The sequence below is a fragment of the Hemicordylus capensis genome, chromosome 2, assembly GCF_027244095.1.
Source record: "Hemicordylus capensis ecotype Gifberg chromosome 2, rHemCap1.1.pri, whole genome shotgun sequence".
NCBI lineage: Eukaryota > Metazoa > Chordata > Lepidosauria > Squamata > Cordylidae > Hemicordylus > Hemicordylus capensis.
Window position 1 is genome coordinate 36,721,308 of NC_069658.1, and position 13,883 is coordinate 36,735,190.

At 48.0% G+C, this 13,883-nt stretch overlaps 1 long non-coding RNA gene across 1 annotated transcript; it reads right to left on the bottom strand.

Moving 5' to 3' along the window:
• Positions 1–6,701: 6,701 nt before the first annotated feature.
• Positions 6,702–12,280, bottom strand: LOC128347300 (uncharacterized). Its single transcript, XR_008317489.1, has 3 exons — positions 11,847–12,280; positions 10,471–10,558; positions 6,702–7,037 (listed from the first exon to the last, which is right to left on the bottom strand). It is a non-coding gene; the product is annotated as an uncharacterized LOC128347300 (long non-coding RNA).
• Positions 12,281–13,883: the final 1,603 nt, after the last annotated feature.

Genomic DNA, 13,883 nt, shown 5'->3' on the forward strand with positions numbered 1-13,883 from the left:
CATGTACGGCTTGCACAAACTGTTGACATATGTATCTTCTTTTTCTTTGTAAACAAAGTTGCTGTGAGAATATGATGTGTGTTTAGCTGGACAGAAGAGGGTGTTGTGACCTAATTAAGTAGCTGGAGGGGAACAGTGTTAATTTCGATGTAGCATTTGAAACAGAATTAATCAGTCATCTCTGGAATACTTTCCAAACCTATTAACAAATTACACTTCTGTTTATTTTTGGTTGTGTGAGTGTCTAGTTCAAGGATTGGCACCTAAAACTACTCATTGAGGTCACCCATACAACCAAAAACTGTGTTCTCCCCAGGCTTGGCAGCTGTGTGAGCTCCCAATTTGGGGTTGTGTGGAAGGAAGCTAAGAAGAAAACCTGGGTAGAAGTGATTGAGGCTATTCTCACGACAGCTGGAAAGTGGGCTAAGGGTTGTGAGAAACACCAGGCTCGTGGGCAAGCCTGGTGGTTCAGCAGCGGTTAGCCTGCCTAACTACCCCTCCCCTAAAATGAGGTTAGTGGAGCAAACACTCCGCTAACATCGTTTTGGTGATCGTGTGCCGCCGTGACACACGAGTAGACCTGCCAGCGTGGTGTAGTGGTTAGAGTGCTGGACTAGGACCGGGGAGACCCGAGTTCAAATCCCCATTCAGCCATGATACTTGCTGGGTGACTCTGGGCCAGTCACTTCTCTCTCAGCCTAACCTATTTCACAGGGTTGTTGTGAAAGAGAAACTCAAGTATGTAGTACACCGCTCTGGACTCCTTGGAGGAAGAGCGGGATATAAATGTAATAATAATAATAATAATAATAATAATAATAATAATAATAATAATAATAATAATAAATGAGTAGACCCCTGACTGGGAGGCTACAACAAGCCTCTCGGTGTCGGGTTTTCCCCCAGAATGCCCGGCGCATGTGTGTGGGGCATGCTGGGACTTCCACGGGCCGGGTGGCACCCAATCCCTATTGTCCCAACTGGCTCCGTGACGGAGCCGGTAGTCGTGTGGGTGGTCAATCAAGCTGCCCAGGGAGGGTGAAGAGCTCGTGCGCCCACTCTCGCCACCAACCTTCCTCAGCTCTCCACACTGCTCATGTGGAGAGCCTCGCTCTGTGAGTCCTCTTGCTCAGAGTCTGGTTCAGGAGTCACAACCACTTCATCACAAGAGCCCCTGGTGTCCAGCTCAGGGGTCATGACCCTTCATCCCAGGACTCCATGGGGCTATCCCCATGACCCATGGAAAGTGGGCTAAAGGCGCTTAGCCCACTTTCTGTGGATCATGGAAACCCCCCAAGGCGGCTAGCCCGCCTACAACACCCTCTCCTTAAATGAGATTAATGGAGCAAGCACTCCGTTAACCTCATTTGGTTGCTTGTGTGTCACCGTGGCGTGTGGCGACACATGAGTAGACCCCCGGCCGGGAGGCTGCAAGCAGCCTCCTAGACTTGGGGGTCTCTCCAGGATGCCCCACGTGCTCGCAGATACCCCAATCCCCACAGCCCCCACCAGCTACTTGTCTGCTAAGCCCGCTTTCCCTGCAGACTTGGGAGAAGCTCTTCTCACAGATCATGAGAAGAACTTCCATGTCAGACTCAGGGTTCATGACAGCAGCAAGTTGTGTGAAAAAATATTGCTAGTGCAAATGTATCCCAAACAGACATAGTAACATAAGCCTCAAGAGCCTATATTTGACATCCATGTCACTGTAAGGTCACTTATATCCATGGATTTTTAAATATATTTTTTAAAGGAGCAATACTTCATAGAAGATTTCATATGCAGCTAGTTAAAGAGCAAAACTGTATACATCATGTCTTATTTAAAACAAACATTTGATTGTCTTCAATACTCTAATCCGAACATGCAGTGATCTTACTGAAATGCTGAGAAATAACAATGGATTAATAATTGTTTGCAGAAGTTATTCAACTGATTTTGAACACTAGAACTGTTATCTATTCACGAACCATTACCGAGCAGACAAAGACAGGGTTGTTATATATTGTTTGCCCAGCTCTCATTTCTGGTATTGAACCCAGGCAGTTATCTATTTTCCCTCCAGGCTAGTTACTCTCTAACTACAAAGCTGACCTTGAAGTAGAGAAGCAAATGGCAAAAGTTACGCAAAAGCTAAAAGAGGCAGATGGGGGTGGAGCATACTAGCCTGCAAAACAAACTTGCAACTTCCCTCCAAGCTGATACCATTCTCCATGTAGGCCACAGTTTTTGAGCAAGCACTATTAAACCAATTCAGTTCAATTTGACATTTTAAAAAATAATAGTAAACAAAGCAACTTGCTTCTGTCTCAGGGATGCTCAGAATTAGCTAAAGTTGTGTTTGTTTTTTTAAACCCATAACAACAAAACAGAACACTTGCTCAAGCCTCTCCAGTAGTAATTAAGTCAAAATACTTGTGATGAATACATTACATTTATTTATTATTCCTCTATGTTAACCACTTTGGAAACCTTTGTCGAAAAATGGTATATAAATGTTGTTGTTGTTGTTGTACTCAGATACTGTTCTTGCTGTATACACCACCCTGAGTCTGTGGATTGGGTGGTATATTAAATCTTTTAATACATACATACATACATACATACATACATACATACATAGCCAGCACAGTGTAGTGGTTAGAGTGTTGGACTAGGACCAGAAAGACCTGAGTTTGAATCCTCATTCAACCATGAAACTCACTGGGTGACTCTGGGCCAGTCGTGTATCTCTCAGCCTAACCTACATCACAGGGTTGTTGTGAGGATAAAAATAACCATGTACTAACCAAGTATGCTCCTCAGAGGAAAAGCAGGATATAAGTGTAAAAATAAATAAAATAGAATACATACATACTGGGTTAGTTCAGCAATTCTCATCTTAAGCCTAAAGGCAGGTAGAGTTGATGGAAGAGCAGATACCTTATGTTTGGTATAAGGAGAAGATCTCTTTCCATGGCTGGTGATAGGAACATAGGAAGCTGCCATATACTGAGTCAGACCATTGGCTCATCTGGTTCAGTATTGTCTACACAGACTGGCAGTGGCTTATCCAGAGTTGCAGACAGGAACTTTCTCAGCCCTATCTTGGAGATGCCAGGGAGGGAACTTGGAACTTTCTGCTCTTCCCAGAGCAGCTTCATCCCCTGAGGGGAATATCTTGCAGTGCTCACACTTCTAGTCTCCCTTTCATATGCAACCAGGGCGTACCCTGCTTAGCTAAGGGGACAAGTCATGCTTGCTACCACAAGACCAGCTTGTGGGGCCATAGCTCAGTGACAGAGCGTCCGCTTTGTGCGCAGAAGGTCCCAGGCTCAATTCCTGGCATCTCCAGTTATGGTTGGGAAAGACTCCTACCTGAAACCTTGGAGAGCTATTCCCAGTTACTATGGGCAATACTGAGCTAGATGGACCAATGGTCTGGCTTGGTAGAAAGTAGCTTCCTATGTTTCCTCCCTCTGGAGGACACAACTTGTAACCTGGACTGGATCATTAACAGAGAACAGAAGACTTTGTCATTAATATCCCCAAGTTAGGCAAAGCAGCAAAGGAATGGGTCTATTCCTCAGTGGCAGAGCATCTGCTTTGCATTCAGATGGTCCCCAGTTCAATCCCTGGAATCTCCAAGTAAGGCTGGCGGGGGGAGGGGAGGGAGGGGGGCAAAACAAAACCCAGACTGAAACCCTGAAGAGCCAGAGCCAGTGAGATTAGATAAAACTGAGCTTGATGGACCGAAGGTCTACATATGGCAGCTTCCTGTGTTTTGCATTGGAAGTATAGAGGAACTTCTCCTTTGGGGATAGGGTCATAGCTCAGTGGAAGAGTATCTGTTTTGCATGCCAAAGGACCCAGGTTCACTCCCTGGGAACTGCAGATAGGGCTCAAAAAGACCTGTCTGAAGCCTTGGAGAGCTGCTGCCCGTCAATGTAGAACAGGCCTGCTCAACTTAGGCCCCCCAGCTGTTTTTGGACTACAACTCCCATAATCCCCAGCCAAAGTGGCCAATAGCCAGGGATTATGGAAGTTGTAGGCCAACATCTACAGGAGGAGGGGGGCCAACAACAACAGGAGGGCCAAAGTTGAGCAGGCGTGGTGTAGACAATACTAAGCTAGATGGACCAATGGTCTGACTTGGTACCAAGCAGTTCTCTATGTCCCCATGGCTACTAGTCATGCTGGCTAGAGGCTCGGACTGGCCCACAGGGCAACGGCATATTCTTGGTACGCCCCACCTGCGGTGCGCCCCTGCACCCTGCCGCACTCGGCAGCAGTGAATACTCCCACCCTTAAGTACCCATTCTGCTCAAAACCCAGCGACCTCCCCATATACAGTCCACTGCCCTCTCAGTGCCTCAGTTCGGTCCTGGGAGGCTATATGCTGCTTCCCTTATGCTTCTGAATGCAAGTTGCAGGGAAGCAACAGCAGGAGAGGGCTATTTTGATTCCATGACCTGATTGTAGCCTTCCTGGGGGGACCAGGTTCCACTGCTCTCCATTACCTGGTGGCACACGATACCTTGCCACACCAAATGCTATCTTCCCTTACGTGACATTGCTGCTGTTCCTTCTCCTCCTGCAGTCCCTGCATTAAAAAGGAAGAGGGAGACAGAGCAGAAGAGTAAATGAGGAGAAGAGGAGTGGTGGTGGGCTAGACTGTCTCCCGAGATGCTGTACTCTTCTCCTCCACATTTCCTTTTTTGCTGCACTTCCTTCCTCTTTTTTTTTTAAATCCAGGGAGCATGGGAGGAGGAGGAGGAGCAGCAGCAGCAGCTGCAGTGGATGGCAGAGGTGGGTGGAGGCAAGCAGAGGCAGAAAGCAGCAGATGATGGTAGCAGGGCCACCTGTTAATCCGCCACTTGAGGAACCATTTCACTCCACCTCATGAACAGCCTGGCCCTGTCTCCCACCTTCCATCCACCACAAGACAACTGAACAGTCCAGTAGCCACAAAGCAGTCACACTTACCGGTGCTGACAACACATAGAGGCTGTTCTCACAACCTGCCGAAACTGGGCTAAGGAAGCCCAGCCCGGTTTTGGCGGGTCGTGTGCTACAACGGGAGCCGTACGGCAAGCCACTTTAAATGCCCGCACTCTAAAATGAGGTTAGCAGAGTCCTTGCTCCACTAACCCCATTTTCCAGATCGTGTGTCGCTGCAGCACAGCTCTGTGCCGAGGCTACTCATGAGTAGTCCCCCGACCGGGAGGCTACAACAAGCCTCCCAGCGTTGCGGGCTTCCTGGATTGCCCCACGCACTCGTGCAGGGCATGCTGGGACTTCTGAGGGCTGGGATGGCCCCGATCCTCAGCACCCCAACTGGCTCCATGACAGAGCTGGTAATCGTTTGGGTGGCCGATCCAGCCGCCCAGGGCGAGCTGTCTGCTCGTGTGTGGGGAGAGCAGGTTAAGCCCGCTCTCCCTGCAAACTCCCTGCAGGCTCTCCACACTGCTTGAGTGGAGAGCCTTATAATGCCGCCATGCTTCTGTTCCTCACCCTAATTTGTAAAAGGAGTAGGCAGTTGAGCATACTCTGTGAACGTCAGAAGATTTTAGAATTTGTAGTGCATCCTTCCTCAGGAAGCCAGCACAGGCAAATGCTACTGCTGCGAACTGAGCCAAGAAACACTTTTTAAAGCGGCGATTCTCTCATATGTAGGAGGAGGAGAGCAACTTGCCCTATTCAATCCCAGCACAGCATTTTTACAGTAGCTGATGCTGGTGTCTACCTTGTGTTTCTTTTTAGATTGTGAGCCCTTTGGGGACTTACAGAGGTCATTCACTCAAGTGAAAACTGTGTCTTACCCAGGTTTGGCAGCTGTATATGCTCCCAGTTTTCGGTTGTGTGGGTGCAAACCACTAGGTAGGCAGGAGAAGTGATTGTGAGGAAGCAAGGTAGGAAGAAAAACTACCCAGGTTTTCCTCCCACCTTGCTTCCACAGAATCACTTCTCCCTCCTCCTCTCTATTTGCTTGCACCCACACAATTGAAAATTGGGAGCATATACAGTTCCCAAACCTGGGTAGGACACAGTTTTCACTTGTGTGAATGACCACACAATCTAAAAAGAACTACTATTTCTTTTGCTGTGTAAACAACTTAGAGGCTATTCACACGATGGGGAGAAATTGGGCTAGCAGAGGCTAGCCCAATTTCACCCCACTGGGCTCGGCTGCGAGCCCAGTGGTTCCTAGGCGGGTAACCCGCCTAAATACCCCTGCCCTAAAACCAGGTTCACGGAGCAAGTGCTCCGCAAACCTGGTTTTGAAGATCACGAGTAGCCGCCGTGCAGCTCCGCACCATGCCTACTCATGAGGAGACCCCCCGAGGGGAGGTGAAAAGCCATCTCCCGGCTCCAGCGGTCTCACCAGCATGCCCTGCGTGCTCACGCAGGGCATGCTGGAGCTTCCGGGGGGCGATCGGCCCTGCTCCCTCCAGCCCCCGCCAGCTTCCATCACGGAGCTGGCAATCATGTGGGCAGCCGATCGGGCTACCCAGGGTTCCCTCCGTGATCGTCTGCAGGGAGAGTGGGCTCAGCCTACTCTCCCCACTTAGCTGCAAAAACCAGTTCTCACTGATTGTGAGACTCGACTCTTAGTGAGCCTTTTTCTGTTGAGCAGTAGTATATACATTTTGGGGGGGAAATAATAAAAAATATTTCTGTTTCTAAAATCAATAATTATTTTTTGCCCATTCAGAACATTGAGAACTAACTGCAGAAATACTACAAATGCACACATTAAGTAGTGAATTTGTTACAAAAATATGAACCCACATTTTATTTTTCTCCATGAGGTCAAGTTCCTTCTCTTTTAATCTTCACCTGACATCTGTGAAGTTATTCCCAAATTCACTGGGTCTGGGAAAGTTCAGAATATTGCTCTTTACACTTTAGTGTAACAAAAATACAAGCGAGTACTGGTCACACAGCAGGACAGCCGTTGCTCGGGGACTGATAAATCTGTAAATATTTTCTTTGTTAAACAGAAATACCAGCTCAAATCTTGTCCATTGGGAATGTGGAATAGACAGGTGTTCGGGCTGAAAGATCAGAAAACAATAGAGTTAGCTTTGGAAGGCACTTTGCTTCTTGACCCTACAGTGGGAGGGATGGAATATGCACTCATCAACATCCTGGGAAATTAAACACCCCCCATTCTTACTGTGCTTTCATACTGTATTAGCTTTCTTTCATGAGATTCACTTAACAGCAAAGTGGCTGGCTTTGAAGCAGCATGAAAGATTATTCACTTGATATTTATTGCTTTATGCCCTCCTCCTGCCCCAGCACATGAAAAGTAGACTCCTGAATACAACAGTTCAGGTAAGGGCCAACTTGATGAACCAGAAAGAAAAGTGGTTTTTAAAATAAATATTCCAATATTCAGAAAACAAATGAGTGTTTCTAGTTCTACAATTATTGTATAATAGAGACTGAGATCATTCACACAATCAAAAACTGTGTTCTACTCAGGTTTGTGTGTGCTCCCAATTTTCAGTTGTGTGGAAGCAAGGTAGGAGGAATACCTGGACAGAAGTGATTGTGTGGAAGCAAAATAGGAGGAAAAGCTGCCTAGGTTTTCCTCCTAGCTTGCTTCCACACAATGAGGCACTTCACACAATTAGTGTGAAGCGCCAGGAGGATTAGTGCGAGGAGAGCAGGCTTAGCCCACTCTCCCTGCACATGGGGAGAGCACTTGCCCTGGGCAGCCGAATCGGCCACCCACATGACTACCGGCTCTGTCATGGAGCTTGGGGTTGCCCGGCCCCGGAAGTCCCAGTATGCCCCACGCGATTGCTTGGGTTGGGGGTCTCCACGTGAGTTGCCGCAGTGTGGAGACACACCGCAACATCTCACGACCCGAAAACCCAGGTTACCAGAGTGCTCACTCTGCTAACTGGGCGAAAGGGAGGGGTTTTTAGGTGGGCTGGCCACCAGAGAACCACCGGTGGTTCTCACGACCAAGCAGAAGCAGGCTGCACTGCATGAGCCCGCTTTTGCAGAGCAGTGTGAATAGCTTCAATAAGTCTCTTCTCACTATTAGTGAGAAGGGCTGCAGGGTGGTCTGCTGCAAAGATGGGTCAAGCTTACCTTCCCCACAGATGATTGACTGAGTGATGCTGGGGGTGCTCCCCAAGCACCCAGACGATTCCCCATGTGATGAGGCAGAGAGGAGGGCCAGGCACGGCGATGTGTTGTTCCAGCCCCTGGAACTACCAGGATGCACCGTGCAAGTGAGCAGTGCATCCTGGGGATACCCCCTCCCTGGGCTTCCTCTCAAGCAAAAAAATGAGGTTAGGGGAGCATTTTTTATGTGTGAATGACATATTTGTGTATGTGTATGTGTGTATAAGCATACAGACACACACACACACACACTAACTGGACAAAAAGACCCCTTTTAAAGTGGAGAGATGAGGGGATGATGTAAGGGGTAGATTAGTGTTTGAATTATGCTGGTTGTTACCCATAAATCCATAAATAGTTTGGCCTGCACATGAGAAGAGCACTTGCCCTTCTCATGAGATATCGGAAGGACCGCCTGCTCCTACATGGGTTTACCCACCCATGTGCCAGTTGATGCTTGGCTGGCAAGCATGCAGGACAAAGCCTTCTCAGTGGCTGCTCCCAAGTTCTAGATTTCTCTTCCATTAGCTCCCCTATCATTTTTGTGATGAGACCTGTACTTCAATTTTTCATAGCAGACACAGTCACTGGCTTCCACCCCAAGTCACGATTTGAAGAGAAGTTTCATTGTGAAAGAGATACTGGGGCTATCCTCATGATTAGCAAAAATCAGGCTAGGAGAGCCTAGCCTGATTTTTGCTATTCGTAAGAACCACCGGGCTTGGCTGCGATCCTGGTGGTTCTAGAGTGGCTACTTCGCTTTGGTAGCCCTCCTCTTAGCCTGGGTTTGCAGAGCAAGCGCTCTGCAAACCCAGTCTATCTGGTCGTGAGTAGCCACGGCGCAGCTCCGCACCACAGCTACTCATGAGGAGACCCCCTGAGGGGAGGCGAAAAGCTGCCTCCCGGCTCTGGGAGTCTCCCCAGTATGCCCTGTGCACTTGTGCAGGGCATACTGGGGCTTCTGAGGGCCGCACGGCCCCCGAGCTCCCCAGCCCCCGCCAGCTCCATCACAGAGCCAGCAACCATGTGGGTGGCCAATCCGAACACCCAGGGCTCCCTCCCTGCTCGTGTGCAGGGAGAGCAGGCTTAGCCCGCTCTCCCTGCGCACTGGAAGAAACCGGGTCTCACTGATCATGAGACCCGGTCCACTGTGTACAGAAACCTTGCACAGAGAAATCACATCATCATTGCACCTTGAGTCACGCAGGCAGTGAAGCCCACAGTGGTTTGGCAATGGTCCTCTTTGACCACATAAATAAGTGGAGGATGTGCCATTCATGTGCATGGAGATCATGCAAAGAGCCCCATGTGGTCATGTGCTGGTATGTATTTAAAGGCAGAGGCACTTACTCATTTTCTGCCTGACTGGCCAATAATATTTCTGTGAGTCATGATCCACTAATCTCCCCATTATCTGCAGGGGCAGAAATATGGATTATATCAAGAGTATAAGACTTAAAGCGAATGACTGAGGGATGAAGCCTGCTTGAGAAGGCATATCATTTGCCCAGGTCTCTTAATCCTAGATTAGTGTGGGCAGGTAGTCACTGATGACAAACGGGGTTTGCACGGAGAGCGGGATTGACCCACTTTCCCTGCAGACAATCAGGGAGCCCTCCTTGGGTGGCTGGATCAGCTGCTCAGACGATTACCGGCTGTCATAGAGCCAATTGGGACAGTGGGGTTTGGGGGCCTCCTGGCCCCCAGAAGTCCCAGAAGTCCATGAGTGCACGGGGCATTCTGGGGAACCTCCTAACTCCAGGGGGGCTTATTGTAGCCCCCCATCGGGGGGCTACTTGTGAGATGCTGCGACGCGCAGGTGCTCTCATGCCCAAGACCCAAGTTAAGCGGCAGGTTCCATAAGCAGGCTTGCTGCTGAGCTACTGCCAAGAGCCGTGTGGCTCCATTGCTTCCCACAATCGGGAGAAATCAGGCTAGCCTTCTCTAGCCCGATTTTTGCCGATCGTGGGAATAGCTTCATTTTCTTAGCTGTGAGGAAACGGCCCTCTATAAATGTTCAGATGAACTCTCTTCTTTGTGATGACTTCAGATGTGGCTGAGATTAAAAATGGATTTTGAAACACAGCATTGATGAATTCTAGCCTTGAAGCAACAGATCAAAGGTGATGCATGAATATAGGGTAAATTATCTCCCATTCGCAGGAGATAGGGAAAGACAGCAGAATAAATTTCCGGTAAAGGCCTGGATGCTTTTCACCAAGTTCTTAATTTCTGGCAAAACACAACCATATATTGTGTCTTGATCTTCTGAGAAAACATGCTTTCGGGAACAAAGGAACCCTTTAAACATTAACTCTGGCCCAAGGGAACAAGGGGTCAGCCTACTTTTCCTTATGTTGTCCTTAGGAGACTCCCTCCGTCTGCCCTCTTGTTCCATTCTACTGGGTTTTGTAAGGTCAGACTTCTTATAATTCTACAAACAACATAAAATACCTGAAAGCAAAGTTAATTAAACTGCCAACCTACAAGAGACAAATGTATCACTAGCATTCCTTCCTAAATGAGATGAAAGCTTTTCCCAATGCAATTTTTCTCCTCAGAGCACTCCACCCTCTAATTTTTGAGTATCTTTGAAAAATATCAAGGAAAAGGGAACAGCCTTACAGATAAAATAAACTTCTTAGGGTGGAATTAAAAGTTATGCAAAACACAAGACTGCTGACCCAAATGGGAGCTTTGGATATAGTTTGCCCTCCCTCTCCTTCTCTAGTGATTAGTACAACTTATCCTGTTTCCTGCTGTCATCATGATGGGCAGTTCCTCACACCACTATTGGCAGCCAAGGATGCTCCTAAGTTCTGGTTTTGCAGGGGCAAAGTGCACTGTAAAGGTATCAGGACACAGGGTACGTTGTTCTATATTTGTTTGTTTGATTTATTTATTTCTATACCACCCTTCCAAAAATGGCTCAGAGAGGTTTACATTAAAACAAAACAAAAACCAATTAACTATTAAAATCAAAAACTGTAAAAACAACATAAAACCATTATTATAACAATTAAAACAGTTTTTAAAACCCTGGAAAACCAGGCCAAACCTTTCCAGTTTAAAAACCCTGGAAGGCCAGGCCAAACTGATAGGTTTTAAGGGCTCTCCTGAAGGCCAATAGTGAACTCAGATTACGGATTTCTGCTGGGAGTGCCTTCCACAGCCCAGGAGCAGCTACAGAGAAGGCCCCCGCCTGTTAGTCGCCACCAGACGTGTTGGGGTAACTGAAGATGGACCTCCTCAGATGACCTTAACATGCGGTGGGGATTGTGAAGAAGCAGGCACTCTCTAAGATGTTATGGTTACAGGGGGAAACTAGACATGGGGCTACCACTTTGAATGCCTCAGAACCCTTAGTTCTGTGCTTAGATAAAAAATATGCTAGACAGAAGATGGATTTAGGAATGCCCTAATACTTGCCACTCCAAGCAGCTACACTGCACTGCACACCTGATGATTGCACCCTTGGGGCCATCCACAGTTTTAATTAAAACAGTCTATACATTAGGATTGTGTGCAATTCCAGTGGCCAGTTATGTTCAGAAGCAATTCGGCCTGATTCAACCACTGAAGCTTCGATTCGAAACCAATCTGCAGATTTCAAAGTTATTCCAAACCAAACTTAATCTAAGGAACCATCACCAAAGCAAGTCAATTCACCTCTGAAATAATTTGTCTATTTTGGATTTTCCAGTGACCTCTGTAGTACTTACTGGGAGCAGGCAGGAAACAGGATGGCTCTATTTTCATTTCCCCTCAGTTGCTGAGAGAGTAGCATCTTCTGCGGCTTTACTTTTGAAATGAAAGACTGAAGACTCCTCTTGTTTAACTTCTTCACCTGCTGCCCTGGGAGAGTGATCCTTGGGAATTGTAGTCTTTTAGGGAAAATTGCAGGGGAAGATTTTTTTAAAAAAACCTTTTAAAAAGTTTTCTAAGTTTCATTTTAAAACGGAAGCCACAGAATGCCCCTCCCAAGGCTTCGTGCTGTAGGGAGGGTGATTTGTCCCAGCCCCATCCTTAGCACAGGCCCTAGAAGATGCCGTATTGGCCAGGGGCCTTGATGGGGGCGGGGCTAGCATGGCTGCTCCAGCAGCTTCCCACCCCAAACATTCAGTCCAGCGTTTGCTTTCATTCAGAGAGGAGCTTGCTCATGCGGCTCCTCCAGTTACCAGGCGGCCTTGGGCGGGATAGTGCGCCTGCCTGCGGGCTTGGCAGTGGTGTGGAGGAGACGGCCGCTCGGCGGTGGTGGCGGTGGAGCTTAAGCTCTGAGGAAGCTCCTTCGGTTGGCGCGGCGGCGCCCTGGTTTGGGGCTTCGGCCCAGTTGCTTGAGGGCCGAAGCCCCAAACCAGGGGTCCCAATAAAGGGGAGAGCCTTCAGTGTGGGGGGGGGGGGCTGGCCAGGGCCGCGGCCTGACCGCACAGGGGCCAGGGAGGCCCATGGGTGCAGCAGCTCACTGTGGTGGGCTGGATAGGCTTCTGCTTTGGTGCGGGTGGGCAGAGGCCCCAAAGGGGGTGATAGCCTCCTGGGGAGTGTGCCTGGCCTGTTTTCCAGAAGAAACTTAACATTTTTAATGTATGCAACCACAGCGGCCAGAATAGTATATGCACAGAAATAGAAGGACAATGAAATGCCCTCAAAAGAAGATTGGTTGATAAGAATTTTGGAATATGCTGAGATGGCAAAACTTACAGCACTGATAAGGGATGAAAACCTGGAATGTTTTAAGGAAGATTGGAAACCATTCTAACTATACTTAAAGAACTATTTTTCTAATATGGACCTTTCAGCAGGGTTTGAAATTTAGTAATACTAGCAGGTTGGGTAATAGCAGGTTGGGTAGAGTAAAATCGAGTTTGCAATGTGTAAGATATATGTTTTGAATTACTATAGCAATGGTTGACTTGTATAGTTAATGAATCGCGCAGATTGTTGAGTGGGAAGTCAATATTTACTTAATTAGATGTAATGGGATTGTTAAGATATTGTAAAAACCAATTTTTTTAAAAAAAATTAAGGGAGTGTGCCTGGGCCTAGCCTGCTTAGAGCATTTGGGGGCCCCTTGAGATTGCAGAGGGTGCCTCCCCCATATTCTTCCTCAGGTGATAAGCTGCCCAACTGGGAGCTTTGACCTTAAGACGCCATGACTGAGCCTTAGAGGCTTCTGGGCTCATGTTCCACGTGGTATTAGGGTTCCTAAGGGAAGACCTTTACCAAAGTCTCTTTTGGCCTAATTTTGCAGTAGAGGGCACTTGCTGACTCTTAAGACTCAAGTGGAAGAATTTGGTTTGGGTTATTATTAGTGGTGTGCAATGTGAAATGCTAGTGTGTTGAGTAAGCATTGTATCAGAGTTTGCAATTGCTGTTCCCAATACTAGATAAGTGGCCTGCCTTGCAGGGTGGTTGTGCAGTAATACGTAATCCCACATGCCACCCAGGGGTGCCCTGGATCAGAGTAAAGATAAATGCAGAAGGATAGCCGGCCCTGAGGTAGCTGACATGCATTGCAGCCTTTTGCTAAGCAGGGCGTACCCCGGTTTTCATTTACAAGTGAGGCTGCAGGTCAGGCAGTTATGGAATGACTTTACAATCTTTGCCTCACAGTTTTGTGCCTCTGGCTACAGTGAATTGAGTGGGGCCTGTGCTGGTTGCATATGGGTGAGAGACTAGAAGGGTGGGCACTGTAGGATGTTCCCCCTCTGGGGGATGGAGCCACTCTGTGGGGAGCATGCAGGTTCCAAGTTCCCGCCCTG